Raw genomic sequence first — 22,427 nt, forward strand, 5'->3', positions numbered from 1 at the left:
GCCCCGCCGGTTCTGTGGCAGCCCTGGAGGCTTGTGCCCGGCTCACGTCACCTCCAGAGCATGCAGATGAGACCCCAGGGGCTCACTCTCAGGGGCTCCTGCGCTGGCCCATCTCTATGTCATGGTGACTGTGCACACTCTTGGCCCCACGGATACAGCCCTGAGATGGGGGAGCTCACTGCAGAGGCGTGCACGGTGTTGAGCCCCAGCTGCACGGGCAGGCCTCAAGGTGCTCCCTCCCTGGCAAAGAGCATCCTGTTTTCCACTTCCTATATTTGTATCAGCAAAATTCTGGAAGCACGTGGGGCAGAGAGAAACAGGGCAGATGATGGCCTCGTAGGTGATTGTGGCCTCCGTCTGTGAGGGCCTGTCTCTGACCTAAGGGACCCCGTCCCAACACACCAGGTGCCCTCGCACTGGGCTTGCTGGGCTTACTGGGCAGGAAGGATATCGCCCTTCCGGCCTTCGGCCTTGGAGTAGCCAGCCGGTCACACAGCTGACCCCGCTGACCTCTAGATAAAGGACAGAAATCCACCTCGAAGGTAAAAAAATCAGGGGACGAGATTATTGAGGTGCTGGCCCCACGCTGGGCGTGAAACACGGGAAGCCACAGAGGGAGAGGGATCACGTTCTCGTGTTCAAGACTTCCTTACAGTTGATGTCATTGCTCCTGAACCTCATGTTTTGACTGTGACATTTTCTTTTTAAAATAGACGAGGTAAAAAAATAAATAAATAAAATAAATAATAATAATAATAATAATAAAATAGACGAGGTAAATAATACGGAAAGCTGCAAACACAAAGGGAGTCTCTAGACCCCGAGGTCCCGTGGATGGAGTCGGAACGTCCCTGGAGGCCCGGCCTCCAGCAAGGCGTTTCGTCACCACTGGCCCGACGTTCCCACTTTCCCAGCGGACCCGGAGTCACTGTCCCCGTCCGGCTCGGTCCGGAGGTTTCAGAGACTTCGGGACAAACGTCGGATTTTGAACTCCCAGCGCCATTCAGGGCGCAAACCCCACAGACCCGCGGGCTGCCCCGCCCCGCCTCCATCCGAGTCCCTCGGGAGGAAGGACACGTGCGGCCTTCATGGGCCGCGAGGCGGGCGTCCCTGTGCACGTGTCTGCGCCTGACCCGCATGGCCCTGCGGCTGCGTCGGGCTGGGGGCGGGGGCGGGGCGGCTCCCGGGCCCTCCCACTGCCGCCGCCCTCCAGCCCACCCGGGCCCCTCCCCGCAGCCTGCGCTCCGCGGCCTCCCTGCACCGCCCCGCCGCCTCCTGCTGGGGCCTCGGCCGCGGAGGACACAGGCCAAGGCCCGGTGGCAGCTGTGCCCCACGCCCCGGATGCTCAGCCGAGTCCCAGGCACACGCGTAGCCACCGAGCCCCCCCACCCCCCGGGTGCCCTGGACGCCCACTCCCTGAACCTTCCCGTGGGCTCACGAGCCCGGGGCCTCCACGCGGGGCGCAGCTGGGACGCAACCTCAGCCTCATGTTCCGAAATCAGCCCCGCTGTGCTGGCGGCCCGCGTCCTACTCTCCTCGCGGCCCAGGTTCTGCTCTCCTTGCGGCCCAGGCCCTGCTCTCCTCGCGGCCCAGGCCCTGCTCTCCTCGTGGCCCAGGTTCTGCTCTCCTTGCGGCCCAGGCCCCGCTCTACTGGCAGCCCAGGCCCCCCACTCTGCTCGCGGCCCAGGCCCCACTCTGCTCGCGGCCCAGGCCCGGGGTGGCCTGCTCCCCCGTCACCCGCCAGGAGCCCCGGTGGCACCGCATCGCGAGCCTCTTGTCTCCGAGCTGCCACCTGCCCCAGCCCCACCACCTGTGCCCTGCAGAAGCCCCCAAGGTGCTCCCGCCCTAGCCCTCCCAGAGGTACACTGGCCCGGAGGCCCCTGTCCCGCGGCCGCACCCTGCCCTGGCTGCCTGACCGCGCCGCGTCCCTCCTCTCCACCCTGTGGCTTGGCAGAGGCTTGTTCTCCTTGTGCTTTTCACAGCCTCGTGCCAAATACCAGCCGTGAAAGTCACTGGCTTGGCCACAAATACATGCCGCGCACGGAAATAGGTAATCATGAAAATAGTGTAATAAAAACGACTTAATGTGTGTCCTCAAGGAAGTTCGCCCCGGGCAGAAGGAACCACCAACAGGGCAGCGATGGCTTCGCAGCAGGCGGTGTGCACACAGCGACTCCCACACGCATGCCCCTGCCCCCCTCCCAAGTATCTCACACCCACCCCGCGGTGGGAGACCCAGGAGGGCCCCCAGCCTGCAGCCCAGAGCACTCCGATGAAAACCAATCCCCAAGCATCCACCCGGGACGAGAGGCTGCGGTGTGACTGCCACGGGTAGCGACCAGGGCCCGAAAACGCCAGGGCCCGACAGCCTCAAGGCATCACGAGTGGGACATGTTGGGGGACAGCACCTAAACTCGGAGCTGAGGCTGGCAGGTGAGCCCAAGACGGGTCAGGACAGGCCTCTTACACCTGAGGAGTTCGGACACCAGCCTAGGAGCCCGGCGGGGAACCACCAACTGCATCTTCAAACAATCCGTCTGGTTTTTGTGCATAGACTGGGCTGCCAGGGAGCAGGACAGGGGGCAGGAGGCCGGGCAGTTGCTGTCTGCAGTGATCCAGGCAAGTCTCAAAAGGTGCAACGATAGGAGGCTCACGCCCGTGTATTCAAATAAGCGTGATTCGCCAAATTCCAACTCGAATGCTCACGTACCCCCTCTCTCCCTCTCCCTGAGGAACTTTTAAATGAAACTGACAGAAAATGTGAAGTCCCCCCATGTGATCAAGGGGCCTCTGACTGTCCTGTGCCAGACCGCCTTGTCCAACAACTGGATTGTTAATACACCTGGTAACACTTAAGCATTTTAACCATATTTATCATGGAGAAATTCACTGGGTCTCCCAGCGCTGCTGCAGTTCATGGTTCATATGCTCCATCAATCAACGTTGCCAGCATTTTTATTTTTGCAACAGAAACCAATTCCAATACCTAGTGGAGAAGCAGTGAGGACAGAGAACATAAGCAAGAGAACCCACTACTGAGGAGAGATGCCCATTCCCCCTCGCCCCACATTTCTTTGACCGGGACCAAAATCAGCAGGCACGTTCGCCCCGCCTTTGATTAAAGCAGATTGGGAGAGGAGAAACGGAGTAGGGCCCACCAGCTCGGGAGTGTATTTTTTTGGTCGGGATACAGCATGGACTCCCTACGGCATACAAATCTGTTTCTGAATGGCAGGAAGGGGGAGATGGGGACACATACCACGATGTCTCCTTCATGACCCTAACACATTCCCTCCCCCATCACTACCAGGCCATGCAGAGAGCAGCGTGCTCTTCGCCGCAGGTCACACGGCGCTCTGGGGGGACCTGGGACTTCCCTTAAAGGCTGCCCCCACTAACACACCTAACTACTGCCAAGAAGAGCCACAAAAGAAAACATTATGAAATAGGTAACCCTTTGTTGGCAGGTGTCCGCTGTTATCCGATTGACTCAAAATTAAATGATTTAACTCATTCAGTTCATCTTAAACTACGAGCCAGGAAATGAAACCACTCCTGTCAGTGTCCCGTGGCTTCCGAGCGCAGCTCTGACCGTGTGGCTCTGTCCAGCCCTACGAGAATAGGTGGGTAGCGGGTTGCTCCTGCATAGAAAACCACGTAGGCCACACGCATCGGGGCACCCACCGTTCTATGAAAAATATTCCGCTTCATCTGCCTTCGTCTTTGTCTACGAGTCGAAGTGGCTCAACACTCACATTCTGTGCGTGATCCTGACCGTGTGCGTCATCTCGACCGGGGCTGCGGTTGGGAATGTCTCCTTGTCAGGCCCCTAACCTTCACGAAGAGGCAACGTTGTCCTTCTTTCCACAGATTTCGCTCAGGTTCCTGACGAGGACAAAGCTGTCCGTAGGCACAGGCAGGATGAAATTGGAAGGCCCAGCTACCTGTCGGGGAAGATCACCTTGAACTCTGCTGCCCGGGAGAAGCCCAGGGCTGTGCATCCGTCTATTCCTTCAGCCATTCAGGCCTCTACTGGATTAAGCCTGATAAGCAAATTGCGTAATCGGATGGTGTAATACCGGTTTCCTAGGTAAACGGCCCTTTCCCGAATGTGCTCTAGCAATCTCTTATCAGCATATGCCGAGCGACAAAAGGAACAATATTAAGGCGAGCCCTGCAAAGCTCAGGACCACACTTGCTTTAAGGATACCATCAAGTACGTTGCTCCTTACATACCCAGTGACCCCTTTAAGAGGACCCACAGGATAGATTCCTCATAGGTCTTAGTGCTGGAAAGAGCTGTGTTTCCCTCAGGCAATTAAATTCGTTTTCCTTTTATTGGCATAGTGAATCAGGGACCTGGTAATGTTGCTGCCTGTGTTGGCTGCTAGAAAGTTTATAGCCAAATAGGTGGTTCACGGATTCACATTAAATTACTCTATGCATTTTCTTCTTACTACAAAAGGAAAACATCATTACTGAGGAAAAAAATCAAAATTCCAATTTAAAAAGAGAACATAACAATTATTTGTACTCTCACTACTCCAAGATGGTCACTATTAATGGTTTGTTGAAGTTTTACTTCTACACAAACGTCCTTTATGCTTTTTTAACAAAAATGGAATCACCCTACATACTACTTCATAACTTGCTCTTTTTACTTAATATATCATGAAGAAAAGTTACATATTATTCAATGTTCTCCTACAACATTTTCAATGACCATTGAGGATAAATAGTCCATAGATGTACCGATATCTATTCAATCACTCCCTGTAGTTGAATATTTATGCTCTTCCCATGTTAATAAATATGTTCTGATGGAATTCTTCATCACAGTATCTTTACAATAATTTTTTATTATTTTCTTATGGATAAATTTCTAAAAGTAACCCATGATTGTGTCAAAGTCATGCAGTATTATAAGGTTGTTGCTAGAATTAAGAACTTGCTCTTCAGAAAGCCTGCACGTTTTTGGTCCGGCCAACAGCTTTATTAAATGACCTTAGGTCACCTAGATACTTGTCAATATTGTTCGACAGTTCGACACATGTGTGCCCACAGCACACATTTGCAGAAACACAGATTATCTGTGTCTGATGCTGGGCTTATATAACAGATACCACGAGGTAGCTCTCAGCTTACCATGACTCACTGACACTGTCCCCACAGAGATGGGCCCCAGTTTCTAGGTGATCCTGACTAGAGTTATTTAGATTAAGAGTGGACAATTGATCCAAGCTAGGCCATTTTACTCTTTCTCCCGGAAATTTCACGAAGAAGAGAAACAGAAACTATAAATTGTTGGAACTGACCCATTAATTGAAACCCCACCCCCACCCCCCCGGTGAGAATATTCACAAATTCCTTTTTTTAAAAATATTTTATTTATTTATTCATGAGAGAGAGAGAGAGAGAGAGGCAGAGACACAGGCACAGAGAGAAGCAGACTCCATGCAGGGAGCCCGACGCGGGACTCGATCCCGGGGCTGAAGGCAGATGCTCAACCGCTGAGCCACCCAGGTGTCCCTATTCACAAATTCCTAAGAGCTACAATGACCTTGGTTTTCATCAATACCAAGTCAGGCTAAACTGGCCAATGAGTAATGATTAAAATAACTAATCTTTACTAGATGCTTAGAATGAAACAGGCAACATTCTAGGAGCTTTATCTACATTAATCTACTCAATCTTTATAACAAGGTTGTGAGGTAGGGAATATAAATGTCTTGATCTTAGAGACAGGGAACCAAAGTAAAAAAACAGGCTAGTGATTTGCCCCTTTGCCCAATCCCAAGATTGGGATTCTGAGCCAGAATAGTTTGATTGCAAAGTCTGTGTTCTTACTTACACACTAGAGTGGCCACCATTCCTCAGAAAGTCATGGAAATCTTGTGGCACCACATCCAAGCGATCGTGACGTTGCTACACACTGGTATGCGCAGTACATACAAAGATCCTGCTCATGCAAGGCTAGTCGTGCCCCCTGCTTATGCAAGGCTAATGGAAGGCTAGTTTGGGGTGGCTGCTCAACAGATTCAGTGGGTGGCCACCTGAGGAACATCACCTGGAATGGAAGACCCATCCTGTTCAACCACACAGATCAGGTTCTCACTCTACTCGTGCCTAAACAGAGGTTGAATGTGGCTGCTTTTACCTGACACCTTACAGTGTTTACTCTCATGGATCCAGGAAGGGCCGTGATTTAGACCTTGAGGTTGGGGACTATTATCATTTTATTATAATTATTATATCAAGAGACCTATTCAGGCTCCCCCTGGAAAGCAAGAGCTTAGAAGAGAGTCACAGAGACAGCACCATGTCAAGGGGCAAGAAACAGATCATCCTTCACAGTTACAGGCAGTACCATCACCCGCTCTGAAACACACTTACTGAATTGACGGGGAATAAGAATCGGTTTGTTGTTTTAACTTGCATAGCTTGTACTATAATTATTTTAATGACTGAGGTCTTTTGAGCTGAATGCATTTTCGGTGGCCTACTTGACATTCCTGGATGGGAACTGTACAGGCATAGAGTGGATTGTGATGATTTCCCTAATAATGACTTCCTGCAATAGGTCCACACCGGCTTGATTAAAAACAGCATTACGCTCAAATCAGAGAGCCAGTACTTCTCTAATTGTACCAGCCCACCCCTCTCCAGTCTTAGAGTCTCTCCCTCCCCTCAAATTCCTCCCAAATAGTCTGGGGTCCCAGGCTGTGGTTCCCCCCACTCAACAGCACCAGCCACTCTCTCCAGTCGTCCAGCCCAATGCGCCCAGTACCTGGTATCAACTGTCCTGCTAATGTCTGCTGATGCCCCCACTGCTGCTACGGACACCAACTCAAGGTGCCTGTGCCACAGCTAATCCTCACCAAATCTGTGCAGCAACCACCAGGGCCCGCTCTCTCAACTCTAAGTCTCTTGAGGAGAATGTCCTTTCCTGTGTCTGCAGGAGCTGCCAGCACCAGAGCCACTGCTCCTAGCACACCGTTGGTCCTGAGAGGGCAGCTACAGAGAACACTTGGACTGACGCCCTCCTCGTCTGCAGCCACCTCAGCCTCAGAATAACGTTACCAGGTAGCACCCAAAGTTATCTTCCTTTTCTCTCTTGGCCCATCATCTCTGAGCCAATTTTGTTCACTCCATTTGTCTTCCTCCAGGGTGTGTTCTTTCCCTGGAGATTCATGGTCTCTCATATAAATAGACACCCCGCCTCCATTAGACATCCCAGACATGTCTGAATACATGGGCACACACTGATTAGGCTCAGACTAGGATTCTTTCTACCGTATTTATTATTGTTATTGCTATTATCCCATCATCATCATCATTAGCATAATGATGGTGATGATGAACTGGGGTCTATTAGTGACACTTACCATGTATCAGAGTCGGGGAAAGTGAGTTGCACTCGCTTCCTCCATCTCGTTTTTCCAATATAAAACCATTTCTAAAAGACCTCCAATATTTAATAAGCATAGCATAGTATTTTTCTTCTTTAAAGTTAACATAATGGGTGTTACATACTAGGGAAAAATGTGTATAAGAAGCCTAGTACTGGTTTTTCCTTTGTGCACATGCATATAGTTGATGTTGCATATTGGAAGAGTAAAAAGAAAAGAAACTTCAAATGGTATTTTGAGATAGATATTCAAAGATAGATATTCAAATATCTATGTCAGATATTCAGCTTAGAGTTAAAAGGGTTCTAATCACACCTCACCCTTTAATCCATGGTGGAAAACCTCAGAACCACCCTAGGCCTCAGGTTCCTTATTAATAAAATGAAGGGAATGCAGGTTGTTTCAAGAAACATTTTGTAGATATTCAACAACAAGAATAAACGAAGACCTTAATTTGTTAATAATTATTTTCATTCTGATATTTCATCGTCCCCCAGTGTCAATAAATTTGAGATTTGTCCAAGGCATTTTATTCTTTTTCTCAAAAAAATTATACTCCCCCCACACACACGTGTGTGTATGAATGTGTTTGGGCACTGTACTTGGAACTATGGAGAATACAAAGATGAATCACATAGATGCTGCCCTCAAAGAACGAGTATTTGAGAACGTATTGGAGAATAAAATTCAAACATCTATAGCGATGTATGTGTATGTCTATTCACACAACAAATTACCTCAAAACTTTGTAACTTAAAACAAAAAACACGTACTAGCTCACACTTCCTGGGGGTTGAGAATTTGGGAGTGCCTTAGCTAGGTAGTTCCGATCCAGGGCCTCTCGTGAGATTGAAGTCAGGGTATCAGCTGGAGCTGCAGTCATCCGAAGGCTTGACTAGGGTGGCAAGATCTGCTTCCACAATGGCTCCCTCATGTGGCTGATGGCAAGAGGTCTCAACTCCCTGCCAAATGGGTGTCTGCCCTGAGCCGCCTGAGCACCCTCACAGCATGGAAGCTGCTCTCCCCAAAGCGGGTCATCTGAGAGAGAGGAAAGGTGGAAGCTGGCGAGTTCTTTATGGCCGCCCCTCCAAAGTCACACACCATCATTTCCAGAATACCCTGTCAGCTCTATGTAAGGAGAGAAGGGGCTACCGAAGGGCACGAATAGCAGCAGGCAGGAATCACTGGGAGCCACCCTGGAAGTTGGCTACCACAATATACAATGGAGTCTCTCCAGGTTCCAGTCACCTGCAGGTCAAAGTCACGCAAGATACATTAAACTTTACCAGCTCTTGCCCCAATCACTAACTAAACATTCCAACTCTTAAAAAATCCCCTTTCTTCCCAACATTTCTGAGAGTTCCTAGAAAGGCTGCCGTACTGCCACACGGCACATCCTCCTGGCTAGGACTGTCGCTGCTTTGCTCCACCATGCGTTGCCACAGAGGAAATGGAACCCTCGGTGCCAAACCAGGCAGGATGTGTTTCAAAGTCAAGGGATCTCCTCTCTACGCAAAATCTCCCTTCTCCTCTGGTAACTAATTTTGTTGTTGTTGTTGTTGGGCACGATATTGTGATTTATAATAAGAACTATGTATATCCTTGGTCTTCATTGCTGTTTCTGGCCCAGAACTCCTAAAGCCATTGCAATTTCCTAAGTTATGAGAGCTATAAAGGTGTCCTTTCTTATGCTGTGATGTGATTTGTGAACTCCACCTAAGGCTGGAGGTGCCAACCATGAAAAGGTTAGAACTTTCACTCCTACCCCCGACCTCTGGGGAGGGAGAAGGTCTAGAGAATGAGTTCAATCACTACTGGCCAATGATTGCATCAATCATGCCTACATAATGAAGCATCCATGAAAACCCCAATGAAGAGGTTTTGGAGAGCATCCAGGCTGATGAACACATGGAGGTGCTGGGGGAATGGCACACCTGCGGAGGATGTAGAAGCTCAGTGCCCTTTCCCCAGACCTTATCTTATGCATCTCTTCCATCTGGCCGTTCCTGAGTTATAGCTATTTGTTATGAACCAGTAATCTATTAATAGAATGTTTCTCTGAGTTTTGTGAACTGCTCTAGCAAATTAATTGAATGTAAGGAGGGGGATATTGGAACCTCCAATCTATAGTCAGTTGGTCACAAGGACAGGTAATAATACATTTTCAGCCTCTGAAAGGGTGGGTGGCAAAGTCATAGGGCTGAGCCCTTAGCTTGTGGAATTTGACGCTATCCCTGGGGCGACAGCGTTAGAAATTGAGTTGAATTGTAGGACACTTAGCTGGTGTCAAAGAATTGTTTGTTGGTGGTAGAAAATACCTACGGCCAACATTAGAATTGGGTGCAAAATCCTTTATTAGGTCCAAGTCATTACTCTTTAGTCCTCCCTCCTTCAGCATGCATTCTCTTCCAGAAGGCACTTCTTCTCTGCTCTACCCTTTATGCTCTGATATATTTACAAGAATAAAATACAAAGCTAAAAATGCTGTAAGATAGATGAGTATCTTGATATATTTGCTGAGTCTCAGCCCTAGATGATCTCTTTCCACTAACTAAATTTCCATTACAGCTACTCTTGCAATTAGGTCAAATGGAGTCTGAAGTCGAGGCCATCAGTCGCTGGGTGCTAACCTGTAGTGATAAACCCCATAGCAAAGCACGCGTGGATGAACAAACAGGTCAGCAGCCACTTTACTTAAAGGGCTACAGAAACGCTGCCTAAATTCAACACAGAAGCTTGCTTCGTGCACCCACATCAAAGAGAAAGCTGAAAGCAAACTTTAAGGATTACAGTAGTAAGCTCACCTTTATTTTTCTCCCCGTCCCCCACCTTCTGAAAAAAGTTTGTATTCAGTCATCTGCTTTGGTATTCCTCAATGAAGCCTGCACTGGAGCGTAAAGCTGGAGTGAACTGCATGAAACTCTACCCTGCCACCGGAGCCCTTGACCGGAGGAGTCCCATGCAGGTCCCTCAGTCCCTGATGGAGAGCTCGTGGTCTCAAGTTTCATCACTGTAGAAGCCGGAAAACATTCACAAATACAAGTAAAATGACTCAAAGTGCTCATTTACAAAAGAGGGAATCCAAGGCAGACAGTCCTACGTGAGGCGGGTTCTCATCTGATTATTAAGGTTTTGCAATAGTAAAAACTCTCATTGGTGGAACTCGTTAGAACTGCGAAGTCATGAGCCCGGGACTGGAAACTGCCTCCTTCAGCACGACCGTGGCAGACGTCTAGCTTCGCCAGGCCAGGCCTTCGTCATGATGATAATAGAGCTTACCCGTGCTCCTAAGACTTCCACTCAGAAACGTTCCAACACACGCACGGTCTGATGGGTCCCAGCAAGCCATTCGCTCCTTGCGAACGGGCGTGCGGCGTACCCACTTCCCATTGCCGCAGTAACACATTACCAGGCATTGAAAATAGCTTAAAACAACACTCATTTTATTATCTCACGGTTCTATAGATCAAAAGTCCAATTACTGTGTAAGCCACCTGGTTCCCCTGCTAGAGCACCACGAGGCTCTAATCAAGGTGTCCGCATGGCTGTGTTCTTTTCTGGGGACTCCAATCTCATTCGAGATATTGGCTGAGCCCAGTCCCTTGCATTTGTAGGACTGAGGCTCCTGTTTCCTTGCTGGCTGACAGCTGTGGATTAGCCTTAGCTCTTGGAGATCTCTTTCTGGTCCTCCTTGTACATGACCTTCCTCGTTGTCAAGCCACCTGACTTCTGCTTTCAGCCAGAAGAAAGCACTTTTTTAAGGACTCATATAATTAAATTGGGCTCTCGTGGATAATCCAGGGTACTCTCTCTATCTTAGATGATTAGGGACTTCAACTACATCTACAGTCTCTTTTGCCATGTAGGGTAAAATATTCACTGTTGTGACACAAGAGAGTGGAGGTTCCGGGGCCCAGACTGTGTCTCCCACATTGGGGGAGATTGTGGAGGAGGATTTCCTCTTTGTCATAGCATTTCTCTCTTGCTTGGACATTTTTTCCTTATTACAAGCAATTATTAGTTTTGCTGTTTTGAAATACTTCTTTAAAAATATTTAAACAGTCATTTATTTTCAAGCATAGTCCATTTTTTTCAGAATCCTTCATTCATATGTAACACAAATTGTGCTCTTTTTTCCCCCCCACAAATTGTGCTCTTATCTATTAGTTTAAATGGGGAAATAGACTAGCTATCATTGTTTTGGCTGAGTTTGATTTAAGGTGGGCAATTTAAAGTTATAAATTATATTTGTACAAGGAAATCTCTTTTCCCAATATTTTTTCAACTTTTTCAAATATTACTGGCTTCATACACAGAACTGAAAATATATCTCCTAAAATGATGAGACCTAATTTATGAAAAAAAAGTGTTATGGAACCAATTAACCTATCGAGATCTTAAAACACGCATTACGTACTCACAGCACAAGGTATGCAGAGAACCATAGAAGAGGGAAATGGCCCCCATATTACTTGAAATCTCAAGATTGAGGACAAAGATAAGAAAAACAAAATAATAGTAACCCTCCTGGGTTGTGTACAATTGTGCCTCTGGAGTTCAGAAAAAAGAACTGCCACTGCTGGGGGGTGGGGAGGGATGGTATGTATCCTAAAAGTAGAAATTTGAGTTTGGCAATAATATTCTTTTTGAATCCCTGTCCATCAGCTCCTCCTTCCCAAGGAGGGAGTCTGGTTAGAGTCCAGCATCCTAAATCCCAGGGGAGGGAGCAGCTGCTGGTTCACTGTGTTCCAACCTTCTCTTATCGCACCAGTGCAAATTCTTCAGGGCTCTGACACAGACAGCTGCGGAGGCAGTCCAGGCAAATTAGGACAGACTTGGCTATCCTGGGTCAAAAAAATCAGAAGTTATCACAACAAACTTAATTCCTGCTCCATGTGTTATTGAGCACTAAGGGATAACATGTGAAATATGCAGGATTTGGAGTGATCAAGAGCCAACTATTCTAATTCTATCATACTCTATTATAATAACCTTTAAAATATAATCAGTTTGGCCTTCAGCTCCCCTAAATAGACTTAGAACTTTGGCAGTGCTCTTCTTTTCACGTCGTAACCAGGATTCTCCGACTTCCTGGGAATATTTATCCATCAGTTTAAAGTAATTTCTCCAGAATGTTAAAGGACTGTCTCAGACTATTATGTCCACCTTTCCTCGGCAGTTATCAAACAGATAATTTGACTTGGGCCAAAAAACCAAAAAACAAAACAAAACAAAAAAAAGCTGATTACCTTAATCCGCCCCAGAAGAGGTTATCACCCAAAGTCAAATAGATCAGTGACTGCTGTCCTCCAATATTACAGAATATTTGCCAAAATGCTGAATAAATTTAGTAACATGACACAGAGGGCCTCTTAGACCAAGCTGTCTGTGCTACTCAAGAAGGCTGGAACCTGACACCAAAACATGCTAAAGGCTTAGTCCTGTCAGAGTGGCATCATTAATAACAACACCATGAGCCAATTAGTAAATTACAAGACATTTTTTTAGCTCCCTGCAGTTTAGAATACCCTCACTGCACTTTACATGATAATACCCAGCATAGCAGTTGCATTTTCTAGCAGCTTCCAGCATCGTGGAAAGAGCATTACTTTTTTTTTTTAATAATAAATTTATTTTTTTATTGGTGTTCAATTTGCCAACATACAGAATAACACCCAGTGCATTACTTTTCAATTCTGATATGAACTGGGCTCAAAAGCCCTTCACCAGCAATGAGACGGTGGGCAATTCCACTAAATTCTCTGGGAATTACCTTCTCATTGGTACTAAGGGACTAATGATATTTATTTCCCAGGTAAATACTACTCAACTAAAGAACTGACATAAATTAACATACAGAGCAAGAACTTAATATGTGATACTGTGATCTTCCCTCTTATAACATAAGGACACTGAAACTCAGATATTGGATTGTTTATCCAATATCCAAAATTTTACAAAAATTGGATGGTTTATCCAATATCCAAAATTTTACGACGAATAAATGGAAGAGTCCAGGATAGAATTTAGACTGGGGGCCCTCGAAATGAGATGTGTGCCATGCATACATAATACATCTCTTTGTTCTTTTACATGGAGAGGAAATACGTAGGTGGAAGAGATGAGCAGACTGAAGTCTGGTGTCAGTATCCATTTCCTTAATCCTGACACCAGGAAAGTTGCAGAATCATTTACACATAGAATTTCTGCAGGGAGTCATGAGCCAAGATGTAGTCAGGGGGCTAATCTTCTAAGCCGTTCCATGGCTGGACAAAGCACTTTCAAGGAAAGATTCTTTCCTTAAGTAGCTGATTTTACTCAAGGCAGAGAACCGTATGAATCCTTCCCAAGGGGCAAAATTATCTCTCCTCCACAAATGGATCCCCTCTGGGATCTGATGTGAGTAAAAGAAATGATCAGGAAATACCAGGAGAAAAAGAGGCTACTTTGAGACCTAACGTAAGCTTTTTCTCAGGAAATGTGAAGCATCATAATGTAAAATGCATTAAACTGTCAGAGTGAAGATCCTGTCTTCAATCATGTAAAGTCCCTCAAGATTTCCATGGTGAATTTTGCATTAAGAAATCTCCTGACCCTCTCCCCACCACAACCAAAAAAGTTGCCTTAGAAAGGAGAACATGGAGAAATATTTTAACAGGATGCGTGGCACATAAATACACCAAGTAAAACTGCAAAATCTTAAGTTTAATAAATGTAAGCCTAAAACTCCATGGGTATTCCATTGGTATTTCCATAAGAAATTCCATGTGTATATTAATTAGACATTATTTTACTTAATAACACAAAAAAATCAAACTCTAATGAGTAGGTGTTAATAATCAATTATCAGGATTTTCCTATTTCAGGTTTGGTGTTAAAGTTATTGGATAAAACTAATCTTTTAAGTAGGGGAGACAAATGTCCTTAGAAAAGGAGACATGTCTCTATTTAGACATTTTGGAATTTGATATATTTTCTTTTTCACTTTGAAGCTGAAAGTACATTGATAACCACTATTTTTAAAATTCTAATTTTAAATCTCATTACATTTTAAAATCTAGGGACTCTTCTTTTATTAATAAAAATTTACTGATAATCAGGCAGCCTGGATTAGCGCTGCCTTCAGTCCAGGGCGTGATCCCGGAGACCCGGGATGGAGTCCCACATTGGGCTCCCTGCAGGGAGCCTGCTTCTCCCTCTGCCTGTGTCTCCGCCTCTCTCTTTCTGTGTCTCTATGAATAAGTAAATAAAATCTTTAAAAAAAAATAAAAGATTTACTGATAAAAAGCACATCTTCTGGTTCATAGACACAATGAAAACAGCTGAGTCATGTCTTTTTTTCCCCTTTGGTCCCCATCCCCTTCTATTATAGTCTTTCATACTCTAGGAGCATGATTATAAGAACTTAAGTCCCAAAAATAAAACTAAAAGCTCAAGGCTTTGCTGAACATGAATTCCCACAAACCCCCATGCTATATTCTCCCGTCTTTGGTTTCCAGTTCTCTTGAAGGGCTCTATCATCTATGGATGATGACAGAAAGATCATTCCTAATTGCTAAGCCACAGGGAACCATAAGGAAGAAGCCAAACAGATCCTTTGTCAACTGTAGGGAATCCCAAGCACACTGTGTTCAATGACCATTTTTTAAGCTTTATGGATTTTGTATTCATGCTCAATTCGCAATATCTGAATTTTGCCTCATGTCTACAAGTTACCCCACATCCTTTATTTAAAAGTTCTTTTTAGGGGCACTGGGTGGCTCCGTCAGTTAAGTGGCTGCCTTTGGCTCAGGTCATGATCCTGGAGTCCTGGGACTGGCTGAGTCCTCATTGGGCTCCCTGCTCAGCAGGGAGTCTGCTTCTCTCTCTCTCTGCCTCTCACCCAACTCGTGCTCTCTCACTCACTCTCTCCAAAATAAATAAATAAATAAATAAATATTTAAAAATAAAAATAAAAAGCTCTTTTTAAAAGTGTCTAACCTAAGGAAATTCAAAAAGACTAAAAGAAAATTATCCATGGACTTAATGAGAAGTTAAACTATTCAGTCTTAAACATTTTAATAGATTTTTGTTAGATTCAAAAAGTAATTAATCAGGAGTTTTATTTTTGCCTAGGTTCCTGAAAGTATAACCTATATTTATAAAGATATACCATATCATCTACTGAAGTCTACAAAGCTAATTATTTTGGGTATTGTTGAACAAAGCAAGAATAACTACAAAGGTGGTGGCCATATTAATAGGCATAAAAAGACATTCCTAGTTTATAATTCAGATAAGTTGTTTGCAGTACATAAATGGAAACATTTAATAGCACAGAAGTTTTCAAGCATTTTTTAAAATCATTTAAAAGCATTTAATAACACAGAGGTTTTCAAGCATTTTTTAAAATCATGAAGTCTTAGAACCTTAATAATTAAAGCAATTAAAATTCCAGATATGCTGATTAAAGTGGGCCCCTGTGCCAAAGGTTCAACCTCTCCATCACCCTCAAGATCGCTCCTAAACCCCTCCACAGAAATATAGAAATCACCAATCAAAAGACCTGAATTCTAAGGTGAAGATTCTGAAGACCTAAATTCTAATCCTATGACTGTCACCAAGAACAGTCCACTCGATTGCTCCAAACCTATCCTTTGGAGTAAAGATGAATGACCATTGATAACTACCCCAATTCCAATACTCTATGATTTGGGTAGCTTGGGACATGGTTTACTTGAGGTAACATCCCTTAGAATCATTCAAATTTGTTTAAGATTTCAGCCAGTGATGCTTTTCTACCACTGGTTTTTTTGTTTTGTTTTGTTTTGTTTTTTTCTCTTCCTCTCTCCTAGACTGACGGATGTAGGATCTTGTAGCCAACACAAGAAGGCTGTTACTGTCCTGATGTTCTCTTTCTATCATAACTGTTTTTAAATGACATACAGTGGAGTCACTGAATCTAATCTTTCTGGCCCTCAATTTCATTTGCAGTGTATGGACAATTTCAGAGTTTACTTCTAAAACTGAGAATCTGATTTTTTCTTGTTTTTTTTTTTTTTAAGATTTTATTAGAGAGAGAGAGCAAGCACAGAGGGAGAGGAGAAGCAGACTCCCTGCTGAGTAGAGAGCCTGAGGTAGGGCTCCATCCCAGGACCCTGAGATCATGACCTAAGCTAAAAGTAGACACTTAACTGACTGAGACACTCAGATGCCCCTGATTTTTTTCTAATATATTTTTGAAGTTTGCTTCCCTGTCTCTTCAAAGACGCACAAAATGTTTAAGAAACTCAACACTAATAGAATTGTACTATTTTTAGTGTAGGCCCACAAAGTGATGACTCTTAAAATTAAGTTGCTATTACAAAAAAATCAAGTTGCTATTAGACCAGATAATTATCCACTCCAATCTATTAAACATATATATTATACATGTATAACTCAATATATAACAATACATTAATAATATATGTTATTATATATGATATAATATATAGTATATAATTATACTATTAATAATATATAAAATTAAATATAAGATTATATATAATAACTATAATATATATATCATAAAATTCAGGTAGTTAAGGACTTGCATGGTACTAACATCCTCTAGCCTCCATTGAGAAGCTCATATATAAAGATAGGAAAAAAGATAGGGATATTACACTTCATATATTAATCCATGCCAGCAGAATGACCACTATGCTATTTATATTTCAAATATCTGTTTACAAATACTTCACTAGAAAACAATGACTAAAGTTTCCATAAACCAGAAGAGCAAGACAAAGCCAGTAAAAGAGTTGACACTGCCTCCCCATCTCCCCACTCCAACCTGAACGATGCTTTCCTTAAACTTAAGGAAAGAGGAGTAAGGGGGTGGGTGTCCTGACTAGGATGTGATCCATCCTAACCTACTAAAAACTGGTTATTTCTTTTTTTTTTTAAGATTTTATTTCTTTCTTCATGAGAGACACACACAGAGAGAGAGAGAGAGAGAGAGGCAGAGACACAGGCAGAGGGAGAAGAAGACTCCATGCAGGGAGCCAACGTGGGACTGGATCCCGGGTCTCCAGGATCACGCCCTGGGCTGAAGGCGGCGCTAAACTGCTGAGCTACCTGGGCTGCCCAAAACTGGTTATTTCAAACCTTCTTCAAGGTATTTGTGTAGCCTTCAGCATAATGGACTCAGACTCCTCAAAGCCAGAAATCTGCATGCGTAATTCAGGAGTCTGTGCGGATTAGGTTTCGCTTCATGAACCACTTTTCTGCTTAGCACTGATTAATAAACGCTATTGTTTTTGGGAATTAATACATGTTTGGGGAGCAAGTGAATATACATGTGTGTTCATTCTATTCAGTCCCTGCTGACTGGATGACCAACAAGAATTCTTATTCTCCAGTTCCCTTTGGCATGAACGTTAGAAGGGGACCAGAGTGGAAGATTCTAAATCCACTGGGAGGTTTCTACTGGACCAAAATTGCCCACACTCATCTTTGACTCTCCTGCCAAGCCTGCCCCAATCCCTGCCACTGGATGTTCCCGAGGACATGAAGTCTCAAATGTAGGGAAGTGCTGCCAGGAACAACAGGGTCCTGCTACCAGATGAGGGAAAGAGCGGGATCATGGGGTGATAGTGAACTTGGCAGAAAGCACATACAAATCCTGTAGAGTTTTTTTTTTTTTTTTTACAAAGGAGGCATCCTTCTTTACGAGAAGCTGGACATTAGGTCAAGGATCTTAAGGTCATTCAGCATAAGGTCGCGGTAAGAACTGGGGCATTAGCCTAACATCTAGTAAGCAATTAAATGCCTGTGTTCTTCCCTAAGATGATAGACACTCTCACATGAGACACGGAATTGAAATTTTTCTTCTAGTTCCTTTTAGTTTCCCCAACACGTTAGTCAATGTATGCCTGCAGAGCACACACTTGGGAGGATGAAAAACAAAGGAGCAGGACAAGAAAGGGACCTGTGATCTGGCTCGGATGCTTAGGCAGAGGGAGGAGACCCTTTGAGAGGCCTGCGGTGCAAGGGTGCAAGGCAGTGATCAGGAGCAAAGCAAATGGTGGATGACGGTGTAACTAGCCCAACAAAGGAGACTCAGCCTTGAAGAAGCTGGTGTAGCAGGTAACTCAGGAGTTTGTGCCAGATTCCTCTCATTTTCCCAAATACGTGCCCAGAAAATCCCCATGAAAGACAGAAACCAGTTGGTTAGGTGTCTGCCTTCAGCTCAGGTCAGGATCTCAGGGTCCCGGGATCAAGGCCTGCAGCAGGCTTCCTGCTCAGTGGGGAGCTTGCATCTCCCTCTGCCTCTGCCCCTCTCTCCCTCCCCCCTCCCAATCATGCTCACTCTCTCTCTCAAATAAATAAATAAATTTAAATAAGAGAGAGAGAGAAACTGGCATATGGGATTGCAGAGGCCTAAAGACTGGACTGACTCGGGGTGGGACTCTTGAGGAAGAAGGCTGTGTCCCTCCCAGGAGCTGTCGAATGAAATATCTGGCCCTACTTTTCAGTGCACATTCCAAGATCGCATTTGTACCAAAGTACCGCAAAACAGAATGTCGTGCTTCGAAACAGAAAGAATTAATGAAGCTTATTAACGAAACATTAAATTTATTGTAAAATAAAATAAAATAAAATAATAAAATAAAATAAAATAAAATAAATTTATTATAGATTTCTAGAAGGCCGGCTAAATGAGTTCATCCAGGCTTATAAGTAAAAAAAAAAAAAAAAAAAAAAAAAAAAAATTAATTAAAAGTAAAAAAAAAAAACCACAGGAGTAATGACGAAAGATTCCTTTAACCAGGCCAGGTTTTGTAAGCCAAATACATAGAGTAGGCTTGAAAAGCTACCAACGGCTGTAACATCACTTAGCATTCACACCACAGCCTCGGTGGGAAGATAGGGCTGCAAAACCTATAAAAGCGACTTTTCTCCTCCAGGTTGGCATAAAATAGAAATAAGAGAACGTTCCATTTTGCCCACCTACAGCTTAGGCATCAGTAAGATCGTAATGAATCACGTGCTGCTGACCACAAGCTGCAATCAAACAAGTGCCTCCCTCGCAGCCAGCCCCGCAGCCATCCCCCTCTGTTCCTGTTTGAAGACCAGGTCCAGGAACACATGCGTTTGTTCGAAATTGTCCTTGGAGCTTGCATTCATCTCACCCTTTGCTACGCTGTTTAAAATTAATTACATGGTCTAAATGGATCTTGAATCCTTTAAGGACAAATGCACCATATGAATAGAAACATGGATAGCATCGAGCCCGGAGAAAGCTTTATTCAGCCAAAGAATATGGCAAATCCTTCCGTACGAAGAAGAGAGAAGCAGAAGAGCCCTGGGCATTGCCATCGGAAGAAACCCCAGAGGACTGCAGGAGGAGTCGACGGTGGCAGGACGACTCCTTACGCAGCCAGTCCTCCCGCTGCCACACCGAGGCCACGTCCGTTCTGCACAGCTCAGTGCTTGAGGAATGGAAATGAGAGCCCACCCTCATTTCTAATCTACAAGATTAATGAAACCAGGTTCAAAAGCAGCTTTGAGCTTCTTTTTTTAAAAAAAAATTATTTCAGGTATTATCATTCCTGGAGAAGGAGAGCAAACGCTCAACATTTTCTTTTAAATACTGTAAAAGCACAGCAGAAAGGGAAATCTAGACCAGATATTTTTTATATAGGATTATCAGCAGACTATTTAAAAAAAAAAAAGAAAGAAAGAAAGAAAGAGCTTTATCTGGCAGCTGCGATCACCGAACACGGCGGGGGCTTCCGGGAGCTCACCGAGATGTTTCTTCTTCCAGAACACACAGCTCACCTACGTTCCCTGGCCACTCCTGAGCGGGGTACGCGGCCATCTCCCGAGTTCTGCTCAATAAGAAGGGAGCACATAGGCTACATGCCACCTCCAAACCCGCCCCCCAGAAGCCCCCACAGGCTTCGTGCTCTTTTCCAACCGGGCGGACGCAGTTGATGGCGAGGTGCTCTGGGCGCTACTCCTCGGAGCCTGGTCCGTGAATCAGCGGCGCTGGCATCACGGGGCATCGCCTGAGCAATGCAAGGTCGGTCGTAGGCCCCTCCCAGGCCTCCCGCAACCGCGGCTCCCCACTGGGGCCATATATGCATGGAGGTTTGAGATGCGGGAGGCTAGCCTGGAAGACGCACGGCTGCAAAAGGCCCCGAATTGTCCCGAGGAGGAAAGCCACGAGCCGACCAGAAGCCTCTGCACTGCGCTCGTGGAAGCCGCGGAGACCACCTGCCCACGGGCCCGCGGACGTCTGCCTCTGTTCACCAACACAGAGGAGGCTACGCCAACAGATGCAGCGAGACGCGGCTATCCCCAAGCCATCTTGAGCCCGTGCTGTGTCGTTCTGGAATCTGGACTATCCACAGACACCTCACAAGCAGCGTGAACCCACCAGGAGGCTACTGTATCGCACGGCAGATCTCCCTGCGTGGCTGCGGACTGAGGGTGCTCCGGGGTTTCTTTTACTGTAGCGGGTAAGTCGTGTAAAACAGAGAGAGGGCTCTTCCAGCTCCCCCTGTTTCCAGGTCAGGCTTCCCTTCCTTCCATTATCCCACAACGTCGTCAAGCCCTTTGTCAACGGGCCAGTGTGGGTTTCAGCATCCCTGCTGGCTTTGAGCATCTATCATTTTAAGAATGAAATCACTCTTCGTGGCATATTATGAGCCCTTCTGTCAGGTAGTTAACTAGACTGGCACCGGTTAACTGTGATCTAAACTTTATATTGACAGATCTGGCAACAGACTGACGTTCCTTGCGCTAACTCTGGCTGTCCGGGCCGAACAAAAAAATAGGTTGGAAATATGATTTCTCTTAAGCTGACAGCAGTCTTCCTCGGGGTGCCGGCCGCTGACAGAGTAAGGGAAAGGACGCGGCGGAAAATCCTGGCCACGAATACGCATTCAAGGCAGGAAGAAAGAATGCAGAGCCTCTGTTCCTCAAAGTCATAATTTAATTTAACAACCAAGGCTGGAAGGAAAACAAATGTTTCTCCCTAAGCCTCACCATCAACAATCTATTTTTCTCCAATAGCACATTTGTCTTGCCCCGTAAAGCCCGGGATTACCGTCCCCAAGTCTTACAATAATACCTGACACACACCGACCATTCCGGCGGCTGAGCAGAGCCCCTGAAATGCAATTATAGGGAGAGATCTAATAAACCAAAGATTAGCAACAGAAATGCGAGCACCGTTAACTGGTTTTCTTTGGGGCTGATATGACAGCCAGGACCTACCCGGCTGAAGGAATAATGACACGGGAGACGCTGACAAAATTGGAAAGATCCATCATCAGCATGATCGCGGCGCGTCGATGACGGTGTCTGGGTGGCAGCGGAATCACTTGACCGTCAGACCCTGAATTGTCACGTCTCCATCTTCCCGCTGAAAAGGGAATGCGGAAACGCCTCCAGACCTTCGCCAGGAGGGGTCTGGAATATCGTGAATGTTTCCTAGACCCATCACGCCTCATTAACAACCCAAACCCCGTGCTCCTAGAGTGTGCTAACATTTTGTGCAAACACGGGAACACGTGGCCCGTTATTACCATCTTTTAGCTTTGGTAGGCCTCGGCCAGGGACGTATCGTTGTGCACGTAGACGCGAACGACGAGCAACATAAAAGAGCCCTGGATTCTGTGCTGAAACCCTTGCGTCGGTATTTGCGGCCATAAAGGAGATGGAGCAGGCAGGGGCAGGAGCACACGCCGCCTGCAAGCCACCGTCCGTCCTGGTGCCAGGCGGCGGTGAATAAAGTCCTCCTGGGGAAATACTGCGCATCCAGAGGGGCCGCATCGGGCACTCCGGGGCCATCAAGCGCACACCAAGCCATCCTTTGCCAAACAGTTCGCCTTTGATGTCAAAAAAAAAAAAAAAAAAAAAAGTAAAAAAATAAAAAAAAAACCACTCCAGCCTCTTCATCTCTATTCACACGTCTGGCAGCCAAGACGTAAACGAAAGAAAAGCAGCAGCAAAGACCTAAACCACGAACTACAGGACGCGGCG

General features: G+C 45.6%; 1 long non-coding RNA gene across 3 annotated transcripts in view; it reads right to left on the minus strand.

Moving 5' to 3' along the window:
• The window catches only part of LOC140612150 (uncharacterized), a 128,626-nt gene extending 106,400 nt beyond the window's left edge, over positions 1 to 22,226 (minus strand). For all 3 annotated transcript variants that reach the window (XR_012013466.1, XR_012013464.1, XR_012013465.1), the window contains exon 1: positions 21,660 to 22,226. This is a non-coding gene — a long non-coding RNA (uncharacterized lncRNA). The remainder of the gene's footprint in view (positions 1 to 21,659) is intronic.
• Positions 22,227 to 22,427: the final 201 nt, after the last annotated feature.

Source organism: Canis lupus, chromosome 20 (genome assembly GCF_048164855.1).
Source record: "Canis lupus baileyi chromosome 20, mCanLup2.hap1, whole genome shotgun sequence".
Lineage (NCBI taxonomy): Eukaryota > Metazoa > Chordata > Mammalia > Carnivora > Canidae > Canis > Canis lupus.